Source organism: Mus caroli, chromosome 9 (assembly GCF_900094665.2).
Source record: "Mus caroli chromosome 9, CAROLI_EIJ_v1.1, whole genome shotgun sequence".
NCBI classification, from domain to species: Eukaryota; Metazoa; Chordata; class Mammalia; order Rodentia; family Muridae; genus Mus; species Mus caroli.
In genome coordinates, this window is record NC_034578.1 from 49109801 (window position 1) to 49133850 (window position 24050).

At 43.7% G+C, this 24050-nt stretch overlaps 1 non-coding gene and 1 pseudogene across 1 annotated transcript; both read left to right on the forward strand.

The window, feature by feature from the left end:
• LOC110302341 overlaps positions 1-24050 on the forward strand; it is a 126596-nt pseudogene that overhangs the window by 1624 nt on the left and 100922 nt on the right.
• On the forward strand, positions 9789-9920 carry LOC115032053. The gene has a single exon (XR_003837700.1). It is a non-coding gene; the product is annotated as a small nucleolar RNA SNORA17 (small nucleolar RNA).

Sequence of the window (24050 nt, forward strand, 5' to 3'; positions counted from 1 at the left end):
TATATATATATATGTGTGTGTGTGTGTGTGTGTGCAAGAGTGGGTTGTGTTTTTGTGTGTGTGTATGTATGTGTGTGTTGTGTGTTTAATATGTGTGTGTTGCGTGTGTGTTATGTGTCTGTGAGTGTGTGTGGTGTTTGTGGGTTATGTGACTGTGTGTATTTGTGTGGTGTGTGTGTGGTGTATACGTGTGTGACTATGAGTTTGTTGTGTGAGTGTGTGGTGTGTGTATATGCGGTGTGTGTGATGTGTGTGTAGTGTGCATGTGTGCCAGCACGAGTGTTTTGTGTGTGTGTGTAAACTCTGAACATCTACTGAACCCGGTGATTTCCTCCATCAGTTATGAAGCAGCACTCACTCACTCATTCCACAGAGGGCACTGATGACATGCTGAAGAGATGATTCCCCTCAAGCTCAGTTTGATGAACCAGAGTTGATTGGGCTAGCTTACAGGAGTGTGATTGACTTTGGACAGCTACACTACCCGAAAGCCCTGTCCCAGTAGAGCTAGTGACCGCCACAAACCTACATTAGTAGATTCCCTGTGCAGCTTGCAGGTAGCTATCCCATGGGGGTTCCCTTCTTCCCCAGTAACTGTGACTGCTCATCTAACCTTGTGATTCCTGGAAACTTTTGTTAGTTTCGAGAGCCTTTGACACCACCCTTCCCACCCCACCACTTCCTCCAGGAGGGACTGGCTCAATCCACAGGAGTAACTAACGCTACAGGGTGAAATTTTGAATGCTCATTGTTTGGACACCTTGTTCTGGCTGTTAGTAACTGGCTCTGTGATTCTGAGATAACAATTTTCTTCTTCAACAGTCCATTTTCTCTCATAAAAACCATGAGTTAGACTAGATGCCCCTCTAAGTGGGCAGTGTCCACACTGTAAGCAGGTGAGTAACGCACCCTTGAAACCTCATAGGTGTTAGCATGAGATAATTTTCTTTTAGAGTGAAAATTTCTTTTTAAAAGAAAATTATTAGCTCTATAGCAATTTTCAACTATATATAAAAAAAGGTCTTTATAAATGTCACTGGCAGCAGAGAAAATCTGTGTGGGAAGAAAAACATACCTCACAAATCAAACCAAACAATTTTAATCTTGCTCCTTGTCTTCTTCTGGTTCTGATTTTAGTCTTCTGGTACCATGATCTGGCATTGAAGGCCAGCGGATTAGAAACTCCAGCTGCTTTCCAGAAACAGCCCTACCTCCCAGGCGTCCAGCACACTCCCCTGTTGGCATCCTCCTGCATGCTATCTTTTACTCCTTATGGCAGCTTCTGAGAAGATGAGGAAGCTTGGCATGAAGGAGGGAGGGTGCTTCTGACCTAGGTCGGCCTCCACTCCACCTCCACCCCAAGTGTGATGGTCCTCGCCCCTCTTCTGTCCATCCATCCCATCCTCTGCCATATATGTGCTTCCCCCTGCAGCCATACGTCTGACCTTTAGGTTCAGGGGCTCTGTGCACAGCTCCTCTCTCCTTCCATTCTGTCTCAGATTTCTACTCCCTAACTTCTGATAGGCGGTGACATCGAGGAGCCTGGAATGACTAAGCCTCCTGAAGGTGCTGTCTAGATATCCTTCATCATCCTTACCATCTCTATGAGTGTGGTCTATCATGGCTCAGAGCACACAGAGATCTTATTTGTTGCTGCTGTTGTAAGATACCCTCATCTGTCCTCATCGCCTCAGGTCTACCCAGAGGCCTGCACAGCACACACCTCCCATGGAGCTTAAGACTGAGAGATGATATTTGCCTCTCTTTCTCTCTCTCTCTCTCTCTCTCTCTCTCTCTCTCTCTCTCTCTCTCTTTCTCTCTCTCTCTCTCTCTCTCCTCTCTTTTTCTGGGGAACCTGTCCAGATCATATCACATAACCTTCCTGCGTCTTTAGCAAGCATTCTACACTTGAAAGTCTTAGACGTCTGTAAAAAGGTTTATGTGCCTTTAAAGCAAGTATGGCTTCTGCAAATTAGAAAGAAAATACCTGGGTTCCCCCGCTGCTGTGCCAGAATACTTAAGGCTTCTAGGAAGGGAAGGACAATGGGAAAGGAGAATTAACACGAAGGAAACCAACGTTGATTACTGTGCCAAAACGGTTTAAAATGCTTACTTGTTTCTGTTTCTGGGAAGATGGAAAGACACATTTCCTTATTTCTCCCACTAAAGTTGACTTAAAAAAAAATCCCTGGAATTATGTGTGAAACAGACAAAAGAATAGGCTGAAAGGTGAACAGGAGCAAAAGATTAGCTCTCTCTTTCTCTCTCTCTCTCTCTCTCTCTCCCTTTCCTCCCTCTCCCTCTCTCCCTCTCTCTCTCTCCCCCTCTCTCTCCCCCTCTTTTCCTCTCTCCCTCTCTCTCTCTCTCCCTTCCCCTCTCTCTTTGTGCGTGTGTGTGTGTGTTTGTGTGTGTGTGTGTGGAACTAAAAAACAACGTTGGTTGTTCCCTTATGTTAACATTTTTCTTTTGCCTTTTATGTCCCCAGCTTGAAGCTGGAGAAGCCTGCAGCCTGAAGAAGCCATGTAAGCCCAGGAGAAAAGGTGAAAACCAGACAGTGCCTGAAGCAAAGCATGGACTCTTCAAGCTGAGTGGCAGGCAGGTGAGAGGGGCCACTTGGAAACACCTTTGCTGAGCCCAAGGCCAGCAAAAACAGAGTCGGATCCACGACAGTACTGTGATGATTCTGTAGCAGCAATGAGACATGCCTGTCACCCGCAGACACAGTGGCGCCCCACAGTAGATCCCGGGGAGGCTGAACTCTGGTGTCCAGCAATAATCAACAGTTGCCTAAGGTTGCTAAGGCCAAGGAGGAGGTAGTGCTGCTCCTCCCCAGAGCTCCCGCCCAAATCCAGTCAAATTAGCTTTCCTTCTACCAGAATAGCGTGAGAAGGAACAAGGCTTGACCAAGAATTAGAATCTCATCGAGCAGTGGTGGCGAACGCCTTTAATCCCAGCACTTGGGAGGCAGAGGCAGGTGGATTTCTGAGTTCGAGGTCAGCCTGGTCTACAAAGTGAGTTCCAGGACAGCCAGGGCTATACAGAGAAACCCTGTCTTGGTAAAACAAGAAGAAAAAAAAAAAAGAATTAGCATCTCAACACGAGCCTCACAATCTAAGTCCCATCTAAGCAGCAAGGCCAACATTTAAATTTGCATTCATCCAGGAAAATAGCTAACCTTGAGTAGAGATAAGAAAATGAACTGAATAGAAAAAAGTCCTCAACAGACACCAGGCCTAAGACTACAGGTATGTTGGGGTTACTATCTGGTCAGGATTTAAAAGCTTGGGAAAATCACAATGATTTATGAGTAGTTAGAAACACACTTGAGGGGTGGTGAGATGGCTCAGAGGTTAAGCACTGGCTGCTCTTGCAGAGGTCCTGAGTTCAATTGCCGCAACCATGCGGTGACTCATACCCATCTGTAATGGGATCTGATGCCCTCTTTGGCATATGGCTGTATATACAGATAGAGCACTCCTAAACATAAAATAAATCTTAAACACACACACACACACACACACACACACACACACACACACACGAAGCAAAGATACAACACTAGATATACCCAAGAAGTGTAAAATATAAAATAAAACAGAATAGATATTTTGGAGCTAAAACTAGAGTATCTGGAATAAATAAATCCATATGTAGTGGATATATACAGAGGAAGATGCAGAGAGCTACAAGATTAAAATTACCCATCCTAAGTAATAGAGCCAATACAGAATGAGAAAATATGCAATGCATCAGGGGCCTGTGGGATATTTGAGTATTTAACTTTATATTATTGAAATTATGGAGGAATAGAGACTAGGCATGAATGGAAAGTAACAGAAGTAGCAGCTGGAGACTTTATTTGGTTAAAAAGGTAAGCGGTACAGGTTCAAGAAGCTGTGAGGATCCTGAACAGGTAAATGAAAAGAAATCTCTGACAAGACACTTCACAGTCAACTGCTGAAAGAAAGCGAAAGGACACGTGACATCAGCGAAAGGTCGATTCCACCTCCCACTCACAAGGAAAAACTAATTCCAAGCTGACAACCCTTCCCAACAATGCAGTCAGAGGTGATACAATTTTCATGTCCTAGAAGGGAGAACTCGTAACCCAGAACTCTTTGTTCAGTGAAAATATGCTTTAGGAATGAGGTGTAAGGGGGTGGGGGGAGGCGGGATTGTGACGTTTTCAAAAGAAAGATGGTAAGAGAATCCGTCAGCAGCAGCTCTTGGCACAGACACACCTGTACACCTGTACCGTTCCAATACCCTGGTTGTGCTGCTGTACCCTGGTTTTGCCAGATACGAGTATTAGAGAATCTGGTAGGCAGAATACTAGGGACCTCAGCATCATTTCTTACAGCTGGATTTGAATCTACAATACACATAAATAAAAAGCTTAAGTAGAAAACGTTTTTAAAAGGCAGCAACAACCCCCTGTTTAGCACATGAGACCACACCAATTTTTGGCGTAGAGAAGACGTTTTATTTCCTGAATGAATAAAAAATCTAAATGTGGGCCTTTCTGATCAGATGTGAGGGTGTCCTGGCACTCTGAAGCCCAGGAACCTTACAGCTCCGAGGTGGAACAGTGTCCCAGTGGAAAGGCATCCTGAGAACTGGGAGCCCAGGAACCACCCAGCTCTGGGAGGAAACCACCTCAGCAGAGAAGGTGCAGCCCCCAAGGGAGGGCATCCCTCGCCTAGCTCAGGAGCTCAGGAGCTCAGGAGCTCAGGAGCTCAGGAGCTCAGGAGCCTCAGCCCTGCTCCTTCCCTTCTTCCTTTCATTGCTTCTTGTCTTCTCACACCAGGCAGCCAATCTCATAAAAAGAGATTGATTGGAGAGTTCAGGGAGAGGAGGGACAAATCCAGGAGTGGCTGGCTATGCTCCTGGGAGGGAACAGATAGGGCAGGGAATTAGACAAAGCACAGCCCTTATTTAGGGGTTCTGGTGGGGTGGGATCTTTGTGACAGTTATTGACAGGGAGGTCTGGGGGAGGGGCTTGGCTGCTGGATCTCCTCAGCCTCCTCCCCAATTTCCTGCCTTGAAGCTTTACATAGTTTGAAAAGTTTATAAAGTTTATAAAGGTAGTTCACAGCAGGGAAAGCCTTCCTTGCCTCTTAAGTGACCTGAATAACCAACACTGAACATGGAAATATTTATTTGATATTTATTAAGGATTTTTTTTTCTTTTTTGAGACAGGGATTCTCTGTGTAGCCCTGGCTATCTTGGAACTCACTCTGTAGACCAGGCTGGCCTCAAACTCAGAAATCTGCCTGCCTCTGCCTCCAAGTGCTGGGATTAAAAGGCGTGCGCCACCACTGCCCCGCAAGGATTTGTTAACTTAAAACTTGCAGCGGAGTGTAGTACTCCTCCTGTCTCATGACCTGGAGATAGCTCGCTTTCTCCCCTCTCCTCTGATTTGGCTTTGTACATTTATTTGTTCAGGGAGCTTTAGATAACTAAAGGAATCACGTTTTCTTGAGTGCTCACAGAAACAGAAAATTTTCATTTTTTTCCAAAAGTTTTTCTTTTCTTTATTTATTGTGGGTGCCAATATGACACGTTTTGTCCAACTTGACACATAATTGAGATCCAAATCTTAGCCAGTACAAAATTTAAAGTACTGGGCTTCCGTGTTTTTGTAAACTAACATCCAATGAACATTTTGGAAATGCATCCCCTCATCCCTTCCCCTTGGAGGAAAGAAGAGGGTCATACTTCTGACCTGTTTGCAGGAACTAACTACCAGGGAGGATTCAGGTCCCCACTGCTAGAGGTAATCTCTGCAGCCTGGTAGGCGCGACTGTTGTAAATGTATCTCCGAGAGACACATTTCCGCGCACAGAACTGTTTCCAACTTCACAGCTCCAAAGCCAGTAGAGCACACAAAGCAGGCTACGAAGGCAAGGTTATTGGGTTGACGATCGATTTATGCTTCTAAGAGAAAAGGTGCAAAATCACACTTTTGTAGTCATAAATACAAGTGTGGGAGCCTGAAGTCATTTCATTACAAATCTATGGAGCAGTGCCATCTAGTGGTCAGAGTTTGCCTTGCCGAATGAAGAAAAGTTAGAAAGAAAACCGGTCTTTCAGTACCAGCGGTAAACTTGGTAACAACATCCATAAGTGTTCATAAGGTGTCTTCAGAACCGAAGGAACAGGTCAACTTCCACGGCTCTTCGAAGGGACCTGGGTAAAGAGCCATTCAGATACCTTGTGGTGGAACGCCTGTTTCTTTACTTTGGCGGTCCCCATCTCCTTTTCCATTCTCTTGATCTTCTGTACTGTAAAGCTCCCGGGTTCTTCTGAGCCCAATGCATCATAGACTCATTAGGAACAGTCTCGAGCTTCCATCAAGACGTGCCATCTCCTAGCAACCTGCGTCTTTTCTGCGAGATGAGAGACTTCCCACTAGAATTGCATTAGAATCTCTGGATCTCCTAATGTGGAGTTGAAGCCGTTACATTTCCAGCTCTGAGGAGAAGTGAAAGTTGTTTAGGGAAGTTTGCTCAATAGAGTCAGGCTACTCATTTCTGGATTGTTCTGGGTCAGGAAGAGCCAGTAATATTCTGTCCACCAGCCCTCGGCGTCCCATTTCACAACGGCTCCCTCACACCAAACATTTGTCCTTATCTTTAGGTTGTTCTTTTGCTATTTCTCCTTTGCTGGAAAAGTTATGCAGATTACCATGCTTCAGGGAACTACAGCTCTGACATTCTGCAATTCTCTCTGTCAGGTAAAGATGCTCCTTAGAGATTGTGGAGCAGTGTGTGGAGAAGGTGAGATAGAAAGGAGCTTCCCAGCCGGCTGTGGTGGCGCATGCCTTTAATCCCAGCACTCGGGAGGCAGAGGCAGGCGGATTTCTGAGTTCAAGGCCAGCCTGGTCTACGAAGTGAGTGCCAGGACAGCCAGGGCTACACAGAGAAACCCTGTCTCGAAAAACCAAAAAAAAAAAAAAAAAAAAAGAGCTTCCCTAGCCTGTAGGTAGGGATGGAGGTAAACTGCAGTTTACAATTCAAACTGCTTTAAGGTGACTTAAAAACAGTCTTTTCCAAAAATATTTTTAGAATTCTATACTCTAAAGGATGCATGAAACACCTATGGATTTGAAAAGAAATGGTATGAAAAGAAAAGAGAAGGGACCACTGTAACCAACCAAGTCTAACCAAAACAACAACAACAACAACAACAAAACAAAAACCAAAAGACAAACACGCCCAGATTGTGGGATGACCTTAGCTGATGTGCTGAGTTCAGTAAAGCTGCCCAGGGGTTACCTGCAAAGTCCTTGACGTGTGAAGCTTGGCGTGAGACACTAAACTTAGAGAAGCTGATTTGGGCCCCTCCTCTTGGAGTTTGTCTCTGGAGAGATGAACCTCAGCTGTGCTGTGTGGATGAGGCACTGCACATGGAAGCAGCTCTGTGGTGATCTCTAATTACATTACAACTGAGCTACAGAGAGACAAGCATGCCATAGTCCCCTTGAGAACACACCTTCAATTACCTAAAGCCTCCAGCCAGACCTCTCTTAAAGTGTCTACTATTTCCCCGTAGTTCCACTCTGAGGATCGAACCTTTAAGACATACGTGTTTGGGGGGCATCTAATGTTTAGTCTAAAGCAAGACCTGCCCTAAGCCCTTTTACATCGTAACACATCCGATCCTCTTAGCAATCTTGATATCTTCTCCTCTTTCCTACCCTTCACTTTACAGATGAAGACGTAGAGGCACAGGGATTATCCGGAGTGTCAATGTTGCCTAACTGGAAGGCAGTCCCACTCAAATCTCAGATTGAAATGAAAGGACTGAAGTTGCACTCTGGCTGCGTGCTTACGACAAGTCACCCCTGTCATTGCCTAACCCAAGAAACGGGGACCATTTTGACTCTCTGTCCTGTGCTAGGCTATTCATTTACATATGTGCTGAGTTCTAACCACGTGTCAGATAGAGACACAACTGTGAGGGTGGATACCTTCTTTCCTTCATAGACCTTGTGTCATACTGAGAAAGGAAGAAAAGATAATGCAAAGAACATAGGTGTGTGTGTGTGTGTGGGGCAACTCATGACAGATTTCCCAGTGAAGGCAGCGATGCTGGGGCTGAGTTGGGGCAGTGAGGCTAAGGACAAGAAGGGCACACAGTGGTGTGACTGCTCTCACTCTTCATGAGGCGTGGGCTGGTCAGGCAAAGCTGAGGAGGCGACATGTTGATTGGGACCTGGAGAAACACTGGGGACTATGGGGGATAGTCCCCATAGTCACCCAGGATGACACATGGGAAGGCCACGTGGTCCAGAGTAAAGGAGCTATGCTGAGAGTAGACTGGCATGGGCTCATCAGCCAAGTTACTGATTTGGACCTATTCTTTTGTGTTTTTTCTATTTTGTGTTCTGATGTGTGTGGGTGTGTGTGTGTTTTCTGTGTCGTTTAATCAAAACTTTGCAGTGTTTTTTTTTTCTTCAGACACTAAGCTATGGGCAAAGAAGGCTGAATGACATTTTTCTTTAACATTAGCTCTCTATTTATTTCTTATGTTTATCTTTCTCATTTACCCAAGCAATACATAACTATTGTGAAATACAGGTAAGTGAAATAAAAATTATTAAATGCCAAAAAAAACCCTGTGCAGAAGTAAACATTATCATCATGTTAATGTATACAAACCTGCTCCCCTGTAGTCTTTCTTCCCTCATAACTTATGTAATTTACCACAGGCGGGGGGAGAGAGCCCTAGCAGGAGGTGGACTGGCTAAGGAAGTCGTTTGCGCTTCCTCATATTCTTATTTTGCAAAATTTACTAAAAGATTTTGGCTTTAACATTACCGGCACAGACTCACTTTTAAAGAATTATATGTCGAGAAGAAAGGAATTATATGCCTTAGAAAACATATAGTCTGTGATACAAATGTTATGTGTGTATCACTGCGATATATAAAAGTCTATATATTTTCTCTAAATATATATTTTAGAAACAGGGTTTCTCTACATAGTTCTGTCTGTTCTGGAACTCACGATGTAGACCAGGCCGGTCTTGAACTCACTGAGATCCACCTGCTTCTGCCTCCCAAATGCTGAGATTAAACATGCGTGCCACCATGTTCTTAATGTTTCAAAAGGACATTATATAATTGCCTGATTAAATAATTTCTACAAACTTTATGTGTATAAGTGTTTGCCTACACATATGAATGTGCACCACATATGTGCCTGGTGCCATCAGGGACCAGAAGAGAGTATCAGATCCCATGGAAATGAAGCTCTGGATAGTTCTGAGCCACCATGTGGGTGCTTTGAGTCAAACCCTGGTCCTCTGAAAGACCAGGGAATGCTGCTGAGCTATTCCTCTAGCTTCCTAATTACACAATTTTTGGCTCTTGTTTAAAGTGAACATTGGTGCCAAGCTCTTTAGAAAATATTGAAAGCTGTAAGGACCGTGGTGGCTTGGTTGATAGCAAGACTTCTGCCTGTGCTGGGGTTGGAGAGCCATTTTCCTCTTGTTTTCTCTCTTACCCATCCTTCTAAGGCAATCCTTCACCAGGTAGAGGTTAAAAATAGCTCTAAGTCATTTAAAAACCTTGAATAACTTAACAAGTGCGTGGAACATGGTAGACACTCAGTGCGTGCCATTTCCTCTTCTCTTCGTTCTCTCTTCTGAACCCAGGAACACAAACGCTACCTTGTTTGTTTTCTCAAAGTTGATGAAGAACTTCTGCACCCTTCCTCTCCCCTTCCCTCCTCCTCTACAGCATTACCAGGCTACCAGCTTTATTAATTAAAAACTAGTATTTCCTGCTCCTAGGGTCGTTGCAGGTAATGGCTTCTGGGTCACGTGTGGGTCAGTAGGTGGCAGAGAGGAGAAAGGCTATGTCTACGCTAGTGCTCTGACCTATGAACATCTGAACAGTTAGGAGCCTAACATTCCCTGAAAGAATTGAGCTTGAGGCAAACGCCAGTCCTCCACCAGGTGACTAGGACACGGAACTGTCCTCTGGGACCATGGTGGGATCCTGGCTTGTGTTGCCACGGGAGTTGGGGAGGGAAGTGGGGAGGGGTAAGGGAGGGCGCAATCTGAATCTGGAAGCAGCAGGGTTCTATTACGTCCAAACAGACATCCCTGGTCTGGGCTGCTCTCTTGGCTCCAGCAGACCCGGCCCCTACCCCGCCCACTTGTTTTCAGAGCAGTGGCACACACTAGGCTCAGGCAGCCTCCTTTTCCCTTCCCGCTACCTCCTGTGGCGGGCACTTTATTGATTGAGCCAACTTCTCAACCCAATAATGTTATTTAAAAAAAATTCTATTCAGAGATCTTGTCTGATCTGGTTTATTCCACTTCCCTAGCACTACCTGTCCCAGACATCATTTAATACCATCTCCTTAGTCTTGGTAGAAGCTCGGTAGCAAGTGGAGGACAAAGTGGAAAAATGGCCTAGACAGCCTAATGAACCAGATTGCAGCTTTCACCCACCAGGAAACAATTGTATGCAGATGAGAAAATATTAAACATTTCTGACAGTAATTTAATGTTATCCATTTAAAAGTCATCTGACGATTTTAAAAATGGAAAATTTTGTTTCTCATCCCTATCAAACAGATATTAAACTTTCCACAATTCCTTATGGCTATGTCAGTCTTGATGATCATAATGCCTTTTTAGAATAAAACTCGGCCGAAAAACCTCCATAATAATCAGGCGGTTTGGAAGAAACAAAATTACTTTTTTATTACAAGCGAATAACATCTTAAATCATTAAAATGTTTCTCCATCCGGCCCATCCATTCTGGCTGGCAGCTAAATCCTGACTGTACAAGTATTTCTTTTTCTTTTTTTTTTTTTTTTTTTTTTTTTTTTTTTGGTTTTTCGAGACAGGGTTTCTCTGTATAGCCCTGGCTGTCCTGGAACTCACTTTGTAGACCAGGCTGGCCTCGAACTCAGAAATCCACCTGCCTCTGCCTCCCAAGTGCTGGGATTAAAGGCGTGCACCACCACCGCCTGGCTGTACAAGTATTTCTAAGCGTGATAGTTTGATGTTGGAAAGAGTGTTGTAACCACCCCTTCTAGGTTTCAGCCTCTATTTCTGAAGGAATTTTCCCAAAGTTCCACGGCCAGACAGGTAGGCTGAGCCTATGACAGTCTGATCCCACTTCCTGAGCTAAGTCGTTCTCTGAGAGACAGACGGCTGGTGACTTCCTCTTGACATTCATCCAATATTCTGAGAAAAATCCCTGTTGAAAGGAGTGTGCTGTGGGTGTCAGGACCTGAGCAGGGATCATGCACCCTACCCCCAGGTCCTAAGACTCAGCAAAGAGTTGGGGCCGACAGGTAAACCTTAACAGGCTAGTCTGCTTAGAAGACAGGGACTGTATCAAGTCCTACTGTTATCAGGAGGCAAAGAAGCAAGAACTGGATCCTGAATGAAACAGAATGTAACAACTCCATGAATTTTGTCCATCCTAACTTGACAATTGTGAGAAGTCCTTTGTGTCAAATTTCTGAAAGTTAGGAGGCACTGGCTTCTTGGAACCTAATTCTTAGCAAAAGATTTAAGAGGAGGCAAGGTTTCTTACGTGGCTATTAACGGCTTACATCTATATTTGTGTTTTGATTTAGAGAATACAAAACAAAAATGGTCATGAGTGTGAACGGGAAACCATGACTGAGAGACTAAGGGAAGAGTTCTCTGACCTAAAGCCTGGTTCAAACATCACAAAGCATCCCCAAACAGCAGAACCGTGGGAGAGCAGAGTGCAGACCAATCAAAACTAGCCACAACCTGGCACCATGGAGGGAATCTTATGACAGGAAATTATATGCATAGCGGCTCCCCATAACTGCCCCACCAGCCAAATGAAGCCTGCCCTCATTTACATAGCAGGAATTTCATGCCAGAGGAAATTGTCCACAGAATGGCTGGCGCTAACTAAGCAGAGAACCCCTTCAAAGTGCAGGCCACCACGCTCCATTACCACACGGAGGTGGTTCTTCAGTGATTGCCATGGCTGCTGTTCTCCTTCACGTGTACGGAACAAACTCGTTTTCTTTTTATTGTGGCCTAACGGGTGAAGTATTTTGATAATCTGAAAAAAAAATCTCTTGTCACAAACAATAGAGAAGCCGAATGTGTGTTTTTTCTTGTTGTGGAGTAAAGTCACACCCAGAAGTGGATGCTGGGTGAGGCAGGAGCAAACCTTGAAAGGAGAGTTGATTGACTGATGCCTTAGAGTCAGAAGAAGTCACCATCTCTTCTCTCAGACCAGGAGGACTGAAGAGTAGGAAGGAAAGCAATTTCAACTTGAAGAGATTTCTAGAGAAGGGTATTTGTTGAAAAGAGATTCAGGTTCAACTTTATGAGGAAATCTTCGGCATGGCTCAGCGCGCTCCTTTGCAGGGGCTTCTAATGGAGACTGATTCAACCACCCAGATGTGGAGGGAGTTTGGAAGGCAGGTTTACTGTGTTAGGGAATGAAGGAACATGTGTGTATGGCTCTCACATCTTCCTGGACTGAGAAGCACACGCAGGGGGGGAATGTTGGCTCTCAGCTCTCCTCCCCGTTTCCTCTTTGACCCAGGCTAAGCTCTTAGCACACACAGGACAGTGCCCCCTACATTCAGGGGGTCTTTCCCCATCTGTTAATCCTGTCTGAAATGGTCTCAGAGCTACACCAGCAGCTTTTCCTTTATCTCTCAGGTGAGTCTTAATCCAGTCACGTTTCCAATGATGACCCAGCTCACCAATAGTATCAAGTATAACTAATCGAATGCTGCCCAAGAGTAACGATGGAAGAAAACTTCACTTAATCTCTTGTGCTGACTCTAGCAAGATACCACACACATTTCCAAACATTTTCCAAAATTCAAATCATTAAATGTCTACTGTGTACATTTAATTAACTGTGATGCAGCTTTCTATGGGGGGAAAGAGCTCACCTACCTTTTTACTGGATTAAAACCATTGCAATGTTTTTTTTTTTTTTTAATATCTGAGCCCACTCTTGATTTTCTCCACACATTTGTTGCCTGTGCCTTCCATGTCCTCTAAACCTTCTCAATTTGAATTTTGTCTTTTTGGTCTACCCAGATCCAATCAACTTCTATTAACTCCACTTTCTCTGTGATTCCGAGAAAGCAGCACCCAATGGGAATGATGTTTTCAAGTGTATTGATTGCCCTCTTACACGATTTAAGAAACAAACCAACCTGCTGTGTTGTATCTATAATCTCGTGTCTGAGTGATCTTTGACCTCTGAACATTATGCGTCCGTAAGATTCGAGGACTCTTTGTCTCTAAGATGTTTAGTGTCTGGGGCTGAAGAGATGGCTCAGCTGTCACTTACTCTTGCAGAAGACCTGGATTTAATTCCCAGCACCCACATTGTAGCTCCCAACTGTCTGCAACTCTATCGTTAGGGACCCAAAGTCATATGACTTTCACAGGTTCCTGCATGCATCACACACATACACACCACACCACACCACACCACACCACACCACACCACACCACACCACACCACACACACACACACACACACACGGTGGGGGGGGGGAGAGAACAAATTAGTTTTTAAAAGAAACTTAATATTCAAACAAGGAGAATGTTATCAACCAAAAATTGTTGGAGACAATATTAACCTCATTAATTCATTCAGTTACATGTTTTTGTTGATTGCCTGTTTTGGCTCAAGTATAATACGATAGCTTGGTATCTGACTTCATAGCACTTAAAATTTGGGCTTAGGGACAGATTCTGTGTAAGTAATTATTCAAATGATTTGTGGTCAGTATAGCAATAAGGAAGCAGTGCATACGAGAAGGACACACGCATGTGGTAAGCATAGATCACCGAGGGCATTTTAGGTTGTGCTTAAATGTGCACACTGTGTCTTAAACATCAAGGAAAATTACTGAAGAACATTGATTAAGATTGCAACATTACTAAATTAACTAAAAATCCATTCCAATGGCTAGATGACTATTGGATATATAAAAGGAGGATATACGATGGCTGTAACTCACATAATCCGGATATGTTACAGAACATGTGATGTCAATGGTAATAGAGAAACTATATAGACTTAGGAGACTTTAGAGGGTAGAACATACTGTGTGTGTGTGTTTAGTGTGTGTGCTATGTAGTGTGTATTGTATTGTATGTGTGTAGTGTGTATGTGTTGTATAGTGTGTGTATGTGTGCGTGAGTGTAGTGTGTTAGGTGATGGAGACAGAAGAGAGAAGCTAAGGTTGAAGATGATTTATGTGTCTAGATTTAGCAGCTATGTGATGAATCCTTGGAACTGGAGTCACAGACGGTTGGGAGCCACCATGATTGGGTGCTCTCTGTTCATCTGTGATTAAATGCTTATCTGAAATGATTTCAGAAGTGAACGGTTGCCAACCTCGGCTTCCCCAGTCTTTCTTTTGAACCTGATATTTCACTAGTCTTTAGAAAGGTATTCAAGCATGCCTTCCAAGACTGCAGTATAGCTGGGCTTGCTACTCATTTTCAGAAGGACACAGAATAATGTCAAGAACAGGGTCTGGGGGAGAGTTCTTAGTGTTGCTGGTTATAAAAGGAGATGGAGGAGTAGAGAAAAGGCAGCAAGCAGGTATCAGACGCAGGCCTTCCTCTTGATAAGGGAACAGTTTGCTGAAGGTCCTCGGAGGACGTATCATAGTATTTCAAGAATCGAGGTCGTAGCAAGGCACATGCGCATCTGCCCCTCTGTGCTCAGATGGACTCTTCATCACAATGAAGGAGACCTTCCTCCAGAAAGTTTAAGAACTGGGTGGAGCTTCAGGGTCTCTGATGCTGGATTTTTTGCAACCTACCCCATGACATTTAATTCAGGAGCCCATATTGTGTGGCCCATGACTCTGCACGACTTACCAACTAATGAGTAGATTTCAAAAAGCAAAAAGCAAACCCAAACCAACCAACCAAACAAAAAACCCCATCAAAATATTTCTAAAAGTTTTAACTTTCTGCCACCCTCTATCCTACACGCTGGCTGAACTCTTTATAAAAAGCACTAGATGGCAGCAGAGGTTCTCCTTCGTGCCTTGGAGAAAGTGCGCCTGTACCATTTAGGGAAATGTCTGAGGTCTAGCTTCCGGTGGTACCTGAGTTAAAGGCATATGAAGAGGATCAGCTATAGCAGCTTCTCCATCAGTTCACCACGACGCCAGTTCAGCGAGTTTCCTGAGTGCACTTGTTTGAGGAAGTCAACACACAGTTTCTTTATAAGCCACGAAATTAATTTTCTTTAAACTCTAGATTTTCCTTACCGAATGCCATCATTGCTTAGCGGGTCAGTCCTTCAGAAACAGAAGCCTGTCCTTAGATATTACCTCACCCCCCCACAAGAACGCAGCAAATATTTTAAAAGTAGATTATGAAAAGGAAAAATAACGATAATTCAAACTACAGATTTATAAATAAATATTTACAGGTAATTCTAAAAATATTGGCAGCATCGGCCTCTCTTCCAAATAAGCCTTAAAGCAAAGCACTGAAGGGCAGGCACGGTGGAGTTTCTGTTTCTTTAGGAGTAAGCCATCAGTCTTGCTGGTTGTTCACCCCCTAGTCTTCCTCACTGTCTGTCTCATCTCCTGAATACTCAGTATATTAAAAAATTCTTTCTGTACTTAAACTCAGGTCCTTTCCAAGTATTATTTCGTGCATGCATCTCAATGCCTGCATGGTATTGTATGTGTCTGTCTGATGGTTGGTATTTCTTACTAGGTGGTAGAGTTCTTAACTGTTACTTGCATAATGCATTATAGTTGACAGATTTTTCATATCTATTATCCTTACATTCTTTATCCTACTATGTTATGTAATAATAATAATAATAATTTTATTATGACTTTTTTACTGATAAAAAATAGAGGATCAGAAAGGCTAATTATCTTACTTAAAGTTCACACATATTTTAAATGAGAACATGTTGGTATAGGCTTAGGGTCTTTTACTTTAAAGCTTTGGAACTTTTTATTATTTCTCATGGCCTTCAAAGGCAGTTTGGTTAAAGATTGTGTTCATTTATCTACAGAAGCATAGAGGTGTATAAGGAGGAAAGATGCCAACCCACTGGGTATTTTACAAGGGCAGTAGTGGTCTCAGTGTGGGAAGTGGTTTGGAGTCAGCAAGGAACAATTCTTAGTTCTTGGCTACGTGGCGCTGTCAGTGGTTCAGGACCAAGAGATGGGCTCAATTGGTGGCAATTTTCAGAGGTACTTAGCTAGACTGAGCAGGCTTCGGTGGCTGACTGGGAATAGACGAAGATGGTTAACATGGCATTTTGGAGGAGTAACAGGCTGCTTAGAAATGAAGATGTTTGTTGACATGGAAATTTCAGTGGAGGAAACACCTAACTCCTTTTTCTGGATTATTTTTAGCATGTTTTTTTCCCCCAAGCTGACCTATTGTCTCCAGGAAGTCACCCTGTTTTCCCAGCTTTGGTCCTGAGCTTTCCCTGTTTGTCCACAGTGACGACTGTAGGCACCTGACACAGCTTCCGTTGTGTTCTGCCTGTACCATGGCACTTGCCAATGGCTTTGGCTCTTGGCTTAGACTTTAGTAGTTTTGACTGAAGCAGTAATGAATTTGCTGGTTTGGATATCCAGTTCAGCATGGGAAATGTGGACCATCTAGAGACTGCCATATCCAGGGATCCATCCCATAATCAGCCTCCAAAAGCTGACACCATTGCATACACTAACAAGATTTTGCTGAAAGGACCCTGATATAGTTGTCTCTTGTGAGACTATGCCGGGGCCTAGTAAACACAGAAGTGGAGTCTCACAGTCAGTTATTGGATGGATGGATTACAGGGCCCCCAATGGAGGAGCTAGAGAAAGTACCCAAGGAGCTAAAGGGATCTGCAACCCTATAGGTGGAACAACAATATGAACTAACCAGTACCCCCGGAGCTCATGTCTCTAGCTGCATATGTATCCTCTAGCTGCATATGTATCAAAAGATGGCCTAATCGGCCATCAGTGGAAAGAGAGGCCCATTGGTCGTGCAAACTTTATATGCCTCAGTACAGGGGAACGCCAGGGCCAAGAAGAGGGAGTGGGTGGGCAGGGGAGTGGGGGGGGGAGGGTATGGGGGACTTTTGGGATAGCATTGGAAATGTAAATGAGGAAAATACCTAATAAAAAAATAAAAAAAAAGAAAATGATAATTCCATACCACAAGCAGTATGTCTAAACCAAAGATGGAGGAGGAAGAAGTTAGGATGTGTTTAGCCTCTAACTCAAGGTGTGTTCTCATTTGAAATACATTGCTTTCTAGACCAAGGAAAAGACTACATGTGATCAGAATCACAAAGGATAATATTTTAGAAATCACAGAGACTGCCAGATACCTTGAGGGAATGGAAAGAGAACAAGATAAAATGGGAATATGATCATTTCCAGAAACAATAAATCACTGGCTTTATTTAAATCATAAAAATTGTTACTGATTAATCATCCCACTGTTTATTCTACAGAACATATTGATTCCTGGGGATATAGAGATGAGGAGGATATTGATATCTCACAGCATCTTCGGGGAGACAGAAACATGGGGCAAAAGGTCATATGATGTGTCTTGGGTTATAGCAGAGGTGTGTCGATACTGCTATGGGAATACAGATGAGAGAAATGAATTCTGTCCAAGTGTGTGGTCAGGGCCAGATGCAGACAGGAAGTGACATTTGAGCTGGTCTTTAAGTAATGAATAGGAACTCCCCCAGTAATCATTAGGAGGACAAACCAGGAGCGCAAAGCAGAGAATCAAGTAATGAAAGAATCACAGCATCCGCCTGAGAAAAAAAATGTCACGGGGTGGACTCAGAAAGGAGCTGGCCCAGAATCTTTAATAAGAAATCACAATGATGGTTACCAGGAGATTCTCAAACACATTTTGAAAACACATGGTTTATACACACTCAGAGGGAAATATAATCGTGGTTAGGGACTCACGATGTCAGGTAGGAGGTATGTCCAATAAATATTAAATAGAAAGAAAAAAGTCAGCGAGGGAGATTTCTAGTATAAAATAAACATCTAGGTAGTAGAAGTGAACAGCTGGAACCTGTTTTGGAAATGATGCCCTCTGCCTACTGTGATTATGTGCATGCTCCCAAGAAATAAACTAGAACCTACGTGGCCAGAACAAGATGATAATAAGCGATATAAAACGTGACTTGAATATGTCAAGATGTTGGGTTCAGGGAATCGAAATGTAAAGACATCCATTTTTAAGACTGATTTAGACCTGGATTGTGGTTGCAACGACAATCTCAGTGAATCCCAACATATATAAGAACATTGAGACCACATAAAGGCAATTTTGAAAAACAAGGACTAATGGGAGAGACTTCTTGTTCATGGATATAGATTAAAATAGCTGAGATAGGATGCTATTGAAACCAGACCTCAAAGATCACTAGAACACCAGAAAGAGCCCAGAAATTAATTTTAACTGCCAGAGAATAAGTCACAGAAACGAACAGCAGAAGTAATTTATTCTGTAAGTGACACTGACAGAGTATGTGAGCCATAAAGATCACAATCACACCTCTATGCTGAGCTGCACTTAAGCACTTGATGTTATTGTATTAGTCAGGGGTCATGATCACAAGACAGACAGACTCTTCAGAAGAGCTTTTTATTATAAAGATATTACCCAGAGTTTGTCTGAAGGTCTAGGCTGGAGATACGGTCTGCGGGAGCAATGGCTAACAGTAGAGCATGAACTGGTCCAGTGAACAGTAGAATGATAATCACAGCTGACACTGTTACTTGGGGATTCAACTTTGCTGCCACTCAGCCCTGAAATGCTATGTTTCTCCATCAGCTGATTGCCACCAGAGACTTTCCCCTAGCTGGCTCTTCAAGATTGAAGTCTCTGGTGGGTGAGTAAATGTGGTTGGCCCTCAGGCCTATGATAATGCAAGTGGACATTTCTTTCTTTCTCCTTTGAATAGAAAGGACTAGAGGCTGGGCTCAGTCTGGGTGTTTGAGATATTCTAGATCATTCTCACAACATGAGGATGGTCGGTAGGATTAGAAGACACAGTGTTAGAAGCTCTCTTTTGTTCAGAGAAGAAAACCAAAGATGAAAAATGTTTATAAAAAAGTCACCAAGTCTCTGAAACCAGGAAGTGATCGAGTAAGGACCTGAAGTCTTTCTACCTCTGAAACTCGTGTGCCACTGGCTAAGGACACACTGTATGATGACACACAAAGGAGGAAGTCTTGGGCAAATCCTAAAAACACAGTTTTCAAGTTCAGCGCAGCTGGAACAGGGCTCCTTGAGAAGGAGCAGTGGACAGGATGATAGTGTCAAAATTTGTTGTGCCCACCTCAAACACAGATTGAACATATAGACCCCAGTGTGATGATATTTGGAAATGGAACCTTTCAGAGAGAATTAGCTCTTAATTTTGGAGTCCCATGATGGCATTAATGCACTCATAAAGAGAGACACAAGAGAGAAGGTAGATTGTTCCCTCCATTCATCTTAGGATCCAACCAGAATATGACCATCATTAAACCTCAAAGAGACACTGGACCCAACAGCCCCTTGATCTGGGACTTTCCAGCTCCTAAAAGCCACCCAGTTTAAGGTGCTTTGTTATAGCTACTTAAGCTGATTAACACAGGGGGTGTAGTTTGGAATCCAGAGCAGAAGAGAAGAAATGAATGGCGAAGGCTATTAGATTTATGGCCCCACTGTGTTTCATGTGAGGAAGAACCCAGCACCAATAATTACCCACCAGTGTCTTTTCTGAAAACCCTTCATCCCTGATCTTCCCTCCTCTCCTCTGCCTTGCTCACCTATTCCCTTTCCCCTCCTCATAGTACAAAAACATATCTACTGAGACTAAATGTCCACTTAGGGGAGGAGCAATAGGGATATAAAATGGTGAGGAATTGTCTTACATGTGAGGGGAGGAATTGGAATATGTTACTGGTGCATGAGCATAAGGGAAGACAGAAAAAAATGTTTGCAAGCATCTGGAAGGCAGCATGTGAGACAGAAGTTAGTTAGAAGTTTCCCTCTATCTCTCCCAAACTCCAGAAGTGAGAAAGAAGGCTCCTAGGGTGGAGTGAGGTTTGCACTCAGCCTTTAAAAGATATCTGCCATGGTTTGAGAGCCATATATAAAGGCAATGGCCAAAGCAGGGGGACATTGACACTGACTCCCCCTGAGTTCCATAGGAGGGAATTCTCTGTGGAATCCAGGGGCTCAGGGAAGTATAACTGAGAACAATGGGGGAGCGGAGAAAAGAATGAGTCTTTTGATCTTTAAGTTATCTTAAAGTAGAGGGCAGATAGCTGGATGTAACTTCAGTCTTGATTATTTAAATAAGCAGTGTGTAATTATTAAAAATGATTTATCCAACAACTTTTGAGGCCACAACATCTTCTGATAAGTGGGGAAGGCAGGATGAGAGGTGACCTCGTTCAGAGAGATGCTGTGTGACATTGGCATCCGTTTTCTTCTTCAGGCTAAAACTCAGCCGTCCACTCCATGGTGAGCAATGACGTTTTACTGAGTGAAACAAAATAAAGAGCTATGAAGAGCACAGAATTGATGACACCAGGAAGACAGAGAGGGGAAGGGAAAAGCAGAAGAATTTCTTTCCCAGGAAGAGCAACTAGCTATAAAGCAACGATCCCAGTAAAACTATTAAGTCTATTTTTATAATTATTGGACATCTGTGGTGTGACAGAAATTATATACCAAGTCTTACAAAAACCGTTTTAGTTCATTTAAAAAACCCCAGGATGTGGTATGCATATAATTGCCCATTCCATAGATAGATGTGAAATAGTTGCTAGCAAGCCATGTTAGAAATATTAAACAGGCCATTTATATATATTACACAGAGATCTTCAGCATCTGAAATTTATCTCTAAGAGTTCATATCCGAAGCTCATGTGACAAGGAACTATTTTTCTCATGCTATAGTAATTAGACCCACAGATCTATCTGCCATCTCTCTTGGACAGAGCTGGGCTGAGCCAGATAGATCCAGTTTGGATTGATGGGGTTTCTCAATGTTTATAAAGAACAGTTTTTTGTGCTTATGTACCCGTCTGCTTGGTAGTCATGCAACCACGACACAGAATAGTTTCTGCGTATTTATTTCCACCTCTTCCTGCCATGCAGGGATGGGGATTCTGTGGTCGCTTAGAAGTCTGTCCGTTAGGAGCACATTATAGAATAAGAGCTTTCCCCCTCCTACTTCTTGTCCTTGAGAGATATGATTGCAGTGCAGTTAACCGTATGGGTACCTTTTGGAACCAGTAAGTTCTTTTCAGAGATGCTCACCTCAGTCTGCAGGTCAATTCTCCAAATGATTTATTTGAGCACAAGTCTAGAGGCATATAGAGTCACACTTTGCTGATCAGTCCTTTTCTTTGTCTTTTGACTGTATGTGTTCGTGTACGTGGGTGTGTATTCCTGTATGTGTACATGTGTGTGGAGACCAGAGATCAATGTCATGTCAGATGTCTTCTCTTCCCTCCATCTCCCTCACTCCACCCTCCCTCCTTTCCTCCCCTCCCTTGTGTATGTGTGCATGTGCATGTCATAGCAAATAAGTGGGAATTAAAAACCGTATGGAGTCAGTTCTCTTTTTCCTATCATGTGGATTGTAGGAACTGGGCTAAGGTCATCAGGCTTGGCAGCAAGTGCACTTACACACTGAGCCATCTCACTAACTCCATCTTTCTCTCCCTCTCTTTCTCTCTCTCCCCTTCCTTCCTTCCTTCCTTCCTTCCTTCCTTCCTTCCTTCCTTCCTTCCTTCCTTCCTTCCTTCCTTCCTTCCTTCCTTCCTTCCTCCCTCCCTCCCTCCCTCCCTCCCTCCCTCTCTCTCTCTCTCTCTCTCTCTCTCTCTCTCTCTCTCTCTCTCTCTCTCTCCCTCTCCTCCCCTCCCCTCCCCTTCCTCCCCACCCCCCTCTTTCTTTCTGAATCTGAAGCTCACCATTTGGCTAGACTGCCTGACCAGTAATCTCTAGAGATTTACCTGTCTCTGCCTCCCCATCCTGGGATTACAGTGTGTATTACCATACTCAGTTTTTACAGAAATGCTGGGGTTTGAACTTGGGTTCTCAAGCTTGCATGAGAAGCACTTTACCAACTAAGACACTCTTCTGGCTCCTTATTTTGTCTTTCTTTAAAAAATTTTTATTATTATTATTAATCATTCCATTTGTTTACATCTGAAATGATATCCCACTTCCCGGTTACCCCTTCACCACCCCCCATCCCACATCTGCCCTCCCCCTCCCTTTTGCCTGTATGAAAGTGACCCCCCACACATACTCTCCCACCCCACTGTTTCAGCATCCTCTTACTCTGGGGGCATCAAACTTCCCCAGGACCAAAGGCCTCCCATCCAGGTGCTGTTGAGCAAGTTCCTCCTCTGCTACATATTTTTTGGAGCCATGGGTCCCTCTAGGCTCACCCCTTGGTTGGTGGTCTAGTCTATGGGAGAACTGGGTGGTCAGACCAGTCTATGTTGTGCTTCCAATGGGGTTGCAATCCCCCTTCGCTCCTCCAGTCCTCTGCCAGCTGTCTCACCAGGTTCCCTGAGTTCAGTCTGATGGTTGGCTCTAAGCATCTGCATCTGCATTGGTCAGTTGCTGGCTGGACCTCCCCAGGAACTGCCACACTTGCTTCCTGCCCGCAAGCGAGAGCCTCTTGACCACAGCAACAGTGTTGGGTTTGGTGTCTGCAGACATGATGGATCCACAAGTGGGGCCATTCCCTGGTTGGCCCTTCTCTGCTCCATTTTTTTTTATCCCTGTTCGTCCTTTGGACAGGAACATTTCTGGGTTAAAAATCTTTGAGATGGGTGGGTGCCCCCATCCCTTGACTAGGGGGCCATGTATGCCTACTGGAGGCGCTCTCCACAGGTTCTATCTCCCTCTTAATACTTGTGTTGCTTTCTGTTCAGGCTTATATTGGCAAGCAAAGAGTAAAAATCAGTTTGTAGCAAATTCTCCTGAAGTTTCATTAGACAGCCTCTAAAATGGAGATCGTAATAGATATTTATGCTCTGACACAGGACTATAAAATATGCTTCTCTGGAATAGCTTATAGGTGATAAGATTTTTCTCAGAATGTTTCTGTAGGCACTGAAGTCTGAGAGTGACATTTAATGAGCATGTGTAATTCTTAATGGACTTTTTTTTTAGTCTCAGCCTGTTTGAAGATTTATAATTCTCTCTGTGTCCCACAAGGAACACTGGCCAATATTGAACCCTGCTGACTTTCACACATGTCCTATCATACTCTGCATGGTTCTTTAGTAAATCATTCACTTTAAGGTTACCTAGATTCAACTGAAGCAGCAGGAGCTGTGCATAGAAACTGTGATGCCCTTCTAGGCAGGAACCTGACCATAGACATCAGACATCAAGCACCGCCACACTTCTTGCTTTGTATCTTTCATTTCCCTCCGCCTCTTTCCAAGTAGAAACAAAGAAGTAGCTTTTACTGTCTGTCCTGAGGTCAACGTTAAGTCACAGATCTAAGAAATGATAGAACCGAGAGAGCACATTACCTTATCTGACTCTACTAACTACAGACTAGCAACACCAACAGAATGAAATGTCTATTAAAGATGGTCACCAATGTCTGTTATCACTGAGGAAGGAAGCTGTGCCTGAGTTGACCTTAGTAATTTGTCAGTTGGGAGGCTGCAGCAGGAGTGTCATTCTGGCGCTTCTGATATCAGATCATAAGAACTTCATTACTTCCATTTGGACCTCTTGGAGAGTTCATTGAGGGGACACAGATACAAAGTCCAGGCCACATGGAGAAGCCTGGTTGTTGCTGTACAGTTGACATCAGAGTTGAGCTTCTGGCTAACAGCCACATGACAGAGCCCTCTTGGATCTCCAGTACAGATGGAGATGCTCAGCTCTGCAGTCCCAGCTCACCTCTGACTACATCTTCATGAAACCTACCAGGCAAAATTACCTGCTGGAGCCCAAAGAATCTTGAAATAACACTAATTTGATTTTAAGTCCTCAGTTGCTTTT